This window comes from Muntiacus reevesi, chromosome X (assembly GCF_963930625.1).
Source record: "Muntiacus reevesi chromosome X, mMunRee1.1, whole genome shotgun sequence".
Taxonomy (NCBI): Eukaryota; Metazoa; Chordata; class Mammalia; order Artiodactyla; family Cervidae; genus Muntiacus; species Muntiacus reevesi.
Window position 1 is genome coordinate 50,315,701 of NC_089271.1, and position 8,553 is coordinate 50,324,253.

Here is an 8,553-nt window from a genome sequence, read left to right on the forward strand (position 1 = left end):
CAGGGCTGGAGAGCTGGGAGGCCCTGAGAGGGCCAGCCCTGGGTTGGCCTCTGGCCAGGCACAGGGCGGGGGTGCTTTGCACCTCCTGGAGGAGGGGTGATGAGGAGCCCCAAGGGAGAAGAATGCTTCCACCCTCACTACCTCCCTCCTCCCAGGCTCCTGCCCCCTGAGGGCAGCAGCTGTCACTTCCAGCTTCTTTGGCGCCAGCTGGCTCCTTGTTCTCAGCCTTCATGCCTGCCTGCTCACTTTCCTGCTTTCCTACCAGCTTGCTTGCTGGGTCGATGTGTCAATCATGTGAAGACAAGGTGGATACAAGTGGAACTGAGGCAGTGTACTAATCAAGACATTGATTCCACCAAATGATGCAGGTTTATTGGGATGTCACACATATGCATTCATTCACTCAACAAACTGTGTTCTTTGCCAGACCCTGAATGGCAAATGAAGGATACAGAGATCAGAATACAGCCCTGAACTCTCAGGGATCAGGGTAGGTATTGGTGCAGAGGTGGGCATAGAGAGCCATGGGAGCCTGAGGAGGAATATCTCACCATCCAGGGGGTTATCTGTGTGGTAGGGTTGCCATATTTAGAATATAAAAAAAAGAGAGCCCCACTCTGATGTGAATTTCAGTTAAATAACAAATAATTTTCATTAGTGATGTTGGGGGAGTGTGTAATTTCCTCAGTTTTGTCTCACCGCAGCAAAAATTTGAATCGATGGATGGATCACTGTTACAGCTCAGTTTTATTTGGAAAGTAAAGGAAAATACATCCTCCAGGCATGAGGGTGGGCCGACCCAAAAGACATGAAGAGAAGAGAAGCCAGAAGTTCAATTTTGGCTCCTCTTTTTATATGTTTTTTCTCCTCCCCCTGAGCCTGTCCTATGTAAATTGGGCTAGCCAGGAGGGCTGTTTGTTTCACCTGAGGTTCTCACTCCAGTCCTCCAACCTTCCCTTGTTCTATTTTCATGGGCTTTTTCCTTTCCTTGTCTTTTAGCCACAGCCATTATGGACTCCTTTTTCCTATTCTAACTACGTAACAGGAATAAATGAGTTAACAACTACATAAGGAAAAGAAATATATACTTAAAACTGTACCTGGCCTTTAGGAAGAGCTATGGGCTGGAAGAAGCACAAGCTGGAATCAAGATTGCCAGGAGAAATATCAATAACCTCAGATATGCAGATGACACCACCCTTATGGCAGAAAGCGAAGAGTAACTTAAAAGCCTCTTGATGAAAGTGAAAGAAGAGAGTGAAAAAGTTGGCTTAAAGCTTAACATTCAGAAAACTAAGATCATGGCATCCAGCCCCATCACTTCATGGGAAATAGATGGGGAAACAGTGGAAACCGTGGCTGGCTTTATTTTTCTGGGCTCCAAAATCACTGCAGATGGTGCTTGCAGCCATGAAATTAAAAGATGCTTACTCCTTGGAAGGAAAGTTATGACCAACCTAGATAGCATATTAAAAAGCAGAGACATTACTTTGCTAACAAAGATCCATTTAGTCAAGGCTATGGTTTTTCCAGTGGTCATGTATGGATGTGAGAGTTGGACGGTGAAGGAAGCTGAGTGCTGAAGAATTGATGCTTTTGAACTGTGGTGTTGGAGAAGACTCTTGAGAGTCCCTTGGACTGCAAGGAGATCCAACCAGTCCATCCTAAAGGAGATCAGTCCTGGGTGTTCATTGGAAGGACTGATGCTGAAGCTGAAACTCCAGTACTTTGGCCACCTCATGCGAAGAGTTGACTCACTGGAAAAGACCCTGATGCTGGGAGGGATTGGGGGCAGGAGGAGAAGGGGATGACAGAGGATGAAATGGCTGGATGGCATCACTGACTTGATGCACATGAGTTTGAGTAATCTCCGGGAGTTGGTGATGGACAGGGAGGCCCGGCGTGCTGCGATTCATGGGGTCACAAAGAGTCAGACACGACTGAGCGACTGCACTGAACTGAACTGATGTAAATATTAGCTACTGTTACTCTTCAGAGTAGTGTCTCTTAGCCTTTTTTTATGCTAAGGACACTTCTGGCAATCTGGTTAAGTCTAAAGACACCCTTCCCAGAATAATGCATGCATAAGATAAATAAAGATTACAAAAGAAATATAAATACTAAAATAAGAAAGATATCTGTAACATAGTTATATAAGTACTTCTTTATTAATATATTAAATACCAAACTCTATCAACAGGTTTAGTGACTAACATAATTTCAAAATAGTGATGTAATTTGAGAGACCTGAAACAACTATGATATGCTATGAAAATCTGATTTCTATTGGTTACAAAGCCACAGGTACTGCTAATACTACTATAGTTTGTTACCCACATTTTGTATAATGACATGCTATATATCTGTTAGTGATAGTGAAAATAAAGATGCAACCCCCCCCCCCAAATCCATGTGCTCCTTAAATTCTCTCTAGAGACTCTGAAAGGGCCCTGGACCCTGGGTTAAGAACTACTGCATTTAAATGGAGCCATTAGCTGAACACTTCCTCTCTTGTCACTTCCAACCTTGTCTCTTCCCCTACTGTCTTTCCTCGGGTCTCAGAGAAGAGAAGAGAATTCCTATCTGGGGCTTGCCCTTCCCACTGGGCTCTTGGTCTCAACCTCTCCCACTTCCTTGGGGAATTGTGCCATTGAACATCTCCTCTCTTTGTTGTTTGAACCTCTGTCTCAAGATAATTAAAAAATAGGGAACAGAGTGAACTCAACTTTTGCACATGATAGATACTCATCAGTTAGGGTGCATGAGGGCCAGAGGTGAGCCGAGAGGCATGTCAGGGACAACAGAACCAGCAACATCCAGCATTACCCAGAGTTAAGGTTAGGGTTAGCTCTACCAGGAGGTGAGAGAAGAGCAAAGGTTTTTCTTTACTCCTGGGAGATAAAAGCCACAGGATAACCCATTTAACCTTTATGGGTGCCTGCGGATATCCTGGCAAAGGCACTAGCTCTGACTCTGAGATGACATTGATAAATATAAAGAACCCCAGCAGATGAGTGTAGAGAGCAACTGAACATGTGCCTATAATTTGAGTGAGTTGGGGCACAATTGAAATGAATGGTTTAAATTCTGAAGGGGTGTGTGGGTTGTGAGAATGACTGCAGTGAACATCTAAGAACATGCTGAGGACGCATGCTAACCAAGTGTTTATCATTTGTATAAACTGAACTGAGGTCTAAATGAGCCTGTGTGATGCCAGCCTAAGGTCATGATGACTTTACCTTTGCCCAAATCAATGGCCATTGTTCAGCCATTGTGTAATCAGAACTTTCTGACTGCACTTGACATGGTTGACCAACTCTCCTTCCTAGAAACTACCCCTTAGCTTTCATGACACCTCTTTTTCCTGATTCCCCCTGCTTCTCTGTTTCTTCTTGGCCTTCTCCCTGAGTTCCTTTTCTGGGGAGCCCATCTATCTCCTGATTTCAATAGTGCCCCTGTGCTGAGGACTTTCCACTCTCTAGGCTCATTTTTTCCACTGAATTTCAGAATGAGACAGCCAATCATCTTCTGTCCCACTACACCAGATGTTCCTTAGGCACCTCCAACACATATCCTAAACTAAAGTTAATCATTGCCTCCAACATCTGTTCTATCTCAGTTGGTAGCAATACCATCTTCCCAGACACCCCAACTGGACCCTGGGAATGATGCCCTCTTCACTCCATCTAACCAGCTGCCAAATCATGATCTAATGCCTACATCCTCCTTAAATCTGGCACATCCTCTATATCTTCCTCCTATCACAACCCAAAATCTCTTGTCTGTACTATTATAACTAGTGAGATCTCCCTGTTGTTTCTCTTAAAAGAAGCCTCCAAGAAGCCAGAAGGAACCTTTTCCTAAAGCTAAAATTTTAATGTTACCCCCTCCTTGCTTTAAACCCTTTGACTGGTTCTCTCTCACTTCTAGGCCTCTCCATAAGTTGCTGCATTATGATTGTCTGACTTCAGCCTGTACAACACTACTTTTCAGCAATAACATGTGACTTTATAACTCCCCACAGTAGTGCTACCAGGTAAGATAAAAGATGCTCAGTAATGAAATTTGAATTTCAGATAAACAACAAATAAATTTTAGTATAAATATCTCCCAGACAGTATTAGGGACATACTTATACTAATATTGTGGTTTCTCTGGTGCCTCAGATGGTAAAGAATCTGCCTGCAGTGCAGGAGACCCAGGTTCAACCCCTGGGTTGTGAACCTCCCCTAGAGAAGGGAACAGCTACCCACTCCAGTATTCTTGCCTGGAGAATCCCATAGACAGGGGAGCCTGATGGGTTACAGTCCATGGAGTCACTGAGTCGGAAATGACTGAGCAAGTAACACTTCCACTGCTTTTTACACTAATATTATTTGTTACTGTCAGGGGAGTGTGTCATTTCCTCGGTTCTGTCTTGGTGCAGCAAAAATTTGAAGTGATGGACAGATCAGTGTTACAGCTCAGTCTTTTTTGGCAAGCAAAGGAAAATACATCCTTGAGGCATGAAGGTGGGCCGACCCAAAAGACACAAAGAGAAGAGAAGCCAGCTCAATTTTGGTTCCTCTTTTTATATGTTTTTTCTCCTCCCCCTGAGCCTGCCCTATGTAAATTGGGCTAGCCAGGAGGGCTGTTTGTTTCACCTGAGGTTCTCACTCTGGTCCTTGGAACTTTCTTTCTTTTTTTTTTTTTTTTTTTTTTGTCTTTTTTTTTGGGGGGGGGGGGACTTTCTTTGTTCTATTTTCACGGGCTTTTTCTTTTCTTTGTCTTTTAGCTACAGCCATTATGGACTCCTTTTTCCTATTCTAACTACCTAACATTCCCCCCTCAAGAGATGGGAGGCCCAATTCTTTGGGAATGGGGCATCAAGGTCTCTCTGGCTACTTCCTGCTGAACTGGGACAGCGAGGGGCATTGAGCCTCCCCCTCTTGCTAGTCTCAAGCCTCAGAGTCCTTATAGCGGTGTCCATCTAAGGGTGAGTGATATTTTCCATGGTTGGCTGTAGTTTTATATATCCTTGTTGAACTGGCACTGCATGTTGTAGCTTGTTGACCTGGGCAGAGAAAAAATGGGTTAGACAATCGATAATACATGGAGCAATCATAAGCAGCATCAGTATGGTGATAACAAGGATTAGTAGGGGCATTAGCCAACTCCAAATTCCCTCCCGTCAGGAGAAGGATCCCCCAAAGAGATATTGTAGCCACCCTGAGAACCCTTCATCTCATTCTTTGACACCCTATAGGATCTGAATGTTTTTCTTGAGGACTCTGAAACTTTCTGTAACTTCAGTTCAGTTCAGTCGCTCAGTCGTGTCTGACTCTTTGTGACCCCATGAATCGCAGCACGCCAGGCCTCCCTGTTCATCTCCAACTCCCAGAGTCCACTCAAACTCATGTCCATCAAGTCGGTGATGCCATCCAGCCATTTCATCCTCTGTCGTCCTCTTCTCCTCCTGCCCCCAATCCCTCCCAGCATCAGGGTCTTTTCCAGTGAGTCAACTCTTCGCATGAGGTGGCCAAAGTACTGGAGTTTCAGCTTCAGCATCAGTCCTTCCAATGAACACCCAGGACTGATCTCCTTTAGGATGGACTGGTTGGATCTCCTTGCAGTCCAAGGGACTCTCAAGAGTCTTCTCCAACACCACAGTTCAAAAGCATCAATTCTTCAGCACTCAGCTTCCTTCACCGTCCAACTCTCACATCCATACATGACCACTGGAAAAACTTGACTAAATGGATCTTTGTTAGCAAAGTAATGTCTCTGCTTTTTAATATGCTATCTAGGTTGGTCATAACTTTCCTTCCAAGGAGTAAGCATCTTTTGATTTCATGGCTGCAAGCACCATCTGCAGTGATTTTGGAGCCCAAAAAAATAAAGTCTGACACTGTTTCCACTGTCTCCCCATCTATTTCCTATGAGGTGATGGGACCAGATGCCATGATCTTAGTTTTCTGAATGTTAAGCTTTAAGCCAACTTTTTCACTCTCTTCTTTCACTTTCATCAAGAGGCTTTTAAGTTACTCTTCGCTTTCTGCCATAAGGGTGGTGTCATCTGCATATCTGAGGTTATTGATATTTCTCCAGGCAATCTTGATTCCAGCTTGTGCTTCTTCCAGCCCAGCGTTTCTCATGATGTACTCTGCATATAAGTTAAATAAGCAGGGTGACAATATACAGCCTTGACGTACTCCTTTTCCTCTTTGGAACCAGTCTGTTGTTCCATGTCCAGTTCTAACTGTTGCTTCCTGACCTGCATGCAGGTTTCTCAAGAGGCAGGTCAGGTGGTCTGGTATTCCCATCTCTTTCAGGATTTTCCACAGTTTATTGTGATCCACACAGTCAAAGGCTTTGGCATAGTCAATAAAGAAGAAATAGATGTTTTTCTGGAACTCTTTTGCTTTTTCGATGATCCAGTGGATATTGGCAATTTGATTTCTGGTTCCTCTGCCTTTTCTAAATCCAGTTTGAACATCTGGAAGTTCATGGTTCACGTATTGCTGAAGCCTGGTTTGGAGAATTTTGAGCATTACTTTACTAGCGTGTGAGATGAGTGCAATTGTGCGGTAGTTTGAACATTCTTTGGGATTGCCTTTCTTTGGGATTGGAATGAAAACTGACCTTTTCCAGTCCCGTGGCCACTGCTGAGTTTTCCAAATGTGCTGGCATATTGAGTGCAGCACTTTCAGAGCATCATCTTTCAGGATTTGAAATAGCTCAACTAGAATTCAATCACCTCCACTAGCTTTGTTCATAGTGATGCTTTCTAAGGCCCACTTGACTTCACATTCCAGGATGTCTGGCTCTAGGTGAGTGATCACCCCATCGTGATTATCTGGGTTGTGAAGATCTTTTTTGTATAGTTCTTCTGTGTATTCTTGCCACATCTTCTTAATATCTTCTGCTTCTGTTAGGTGCATACCATTTCTGTCCTTTATTGTGCCCATCTTTGCATTAAATATTCCCTTGATATCTCTAATTTTCTTGAAGAGATCTCTAGTCTTTCCCATTCTGTTGTTTTCCTCTATTTCTTTGCATTGATCGCTGAGGAAGGCTTTCTTATCTCTCCTTGCTATTCTTCGGAACTCTGCATTCAAATGCATTCTGTAACTTAGCTGGTGGTATTTACCCAGAAACAACAAGTCTCATTTGAGAAGGTTTGAATCCCTCTTTGTTCAGGGATCAGGAGATCTATCTCCTGTCTATTTTGGAGTACAACCCCTGCCCAGATGTGTTGGCTTTTTAGAGCTATCCTGAGAAATCTTATCCTCAGAAACTTAATTTTGGGGGTATTCATTAGAATGTCACTCATTTGTAGTCCTGAATAGGTATCTGAGATCTCCCAGGGGCTCACAGATGTATTGAGTGTCCTCTTCTGTTTTCTTCCATGGCTTGACTCATGAGTAGTGAATCCAGAAGTTGTGTCCTGGTACCTTGACTGCTGTGGGGGTAGAAAGTATTACAGGTAGGGGTCCTTCCATGTGGGCTGGAGTTGAGCCTTTGGGGACCCATCTTTCCAGACTTTAATTAGGACTTGAGTCTCTGGAGCATATAGTGGTGGCTCTTTAGAATCTTTTGGGTCCTGGTTGATACCCCACAAGCATATATCCTTGTTGGAATTGCCCAATGGCCATGGTATAAGACCAGAGAGTCTGAGCCTCTCGATCTAGGAAGAGGTCATTGACCTAAACAAAAGGTCTCCTGTATAGCATCTCATAAGAACTAAGACCAACCTGTCCCTTAGGGGCAACACGGGTGCAGAGGAGAGCTATTGGTAAAGCCTCCTTCCACCCAAGGAAGGTCTCCTGGTTTATCTTTTTTATCGCTGATTTTAAGAATTGGTTGGCTCTTTCTACTTTTCCTAAGGACTGAGGCCTCCAGGCACAGTGGAGATAATAAGTAATGCCCAGTGTTTTAGAGACCCCTTGGGTGACCTTAGAAGTAAATGATATCCCATTGTCACTTTGTAATGACCTGAGCAGACCAAATCTTGGAATGGTTTCATGGAGTTTTTTTTTTTTTTTTTTTTACCACCTCCTCAGCCTTCTCAGTCTGGGTAGGAAAGCCTTTAATCCATCTTTTGACTGTATCTATCATGAATAATAGGTATTTATACCCTTGAGAAACTGCCATCTGGGTGAAGTTCATCTGCCAGTCTTCTCCTGGGTAGGTCCCATGCCACTGGACAGGCTGGGCCAGCTGGGGTCTTCGAGCTCCTTGGGGGTTGTTCAGTTGGCAAGTGGGACAAGAGGAGACCACTTACCTTATAGTCATTTGGAGGCCTGTTCCTCTGAAGGAACTTTCTAGTAATCCTTGGAGGGCCTTCTCCCCTACATGAGTGGTGGCATGTAAGGAGTTAACCAACTTCCACTGGAGGTTCCCAGGCAGAAAAAGGAGTCCTTCCTTGTGGAACCACCCTACATGATCTTCTTGAAAGCCCTTACTCTTAGCTTTAAGAGTCTCACCTTCAGTATATGAAGGAGTTTCTGGCAAATTAGTCTGTGGAACTAAGGTGGCAATCCCTATCAGGTCATTGTTCTGTAATGCTGCTCT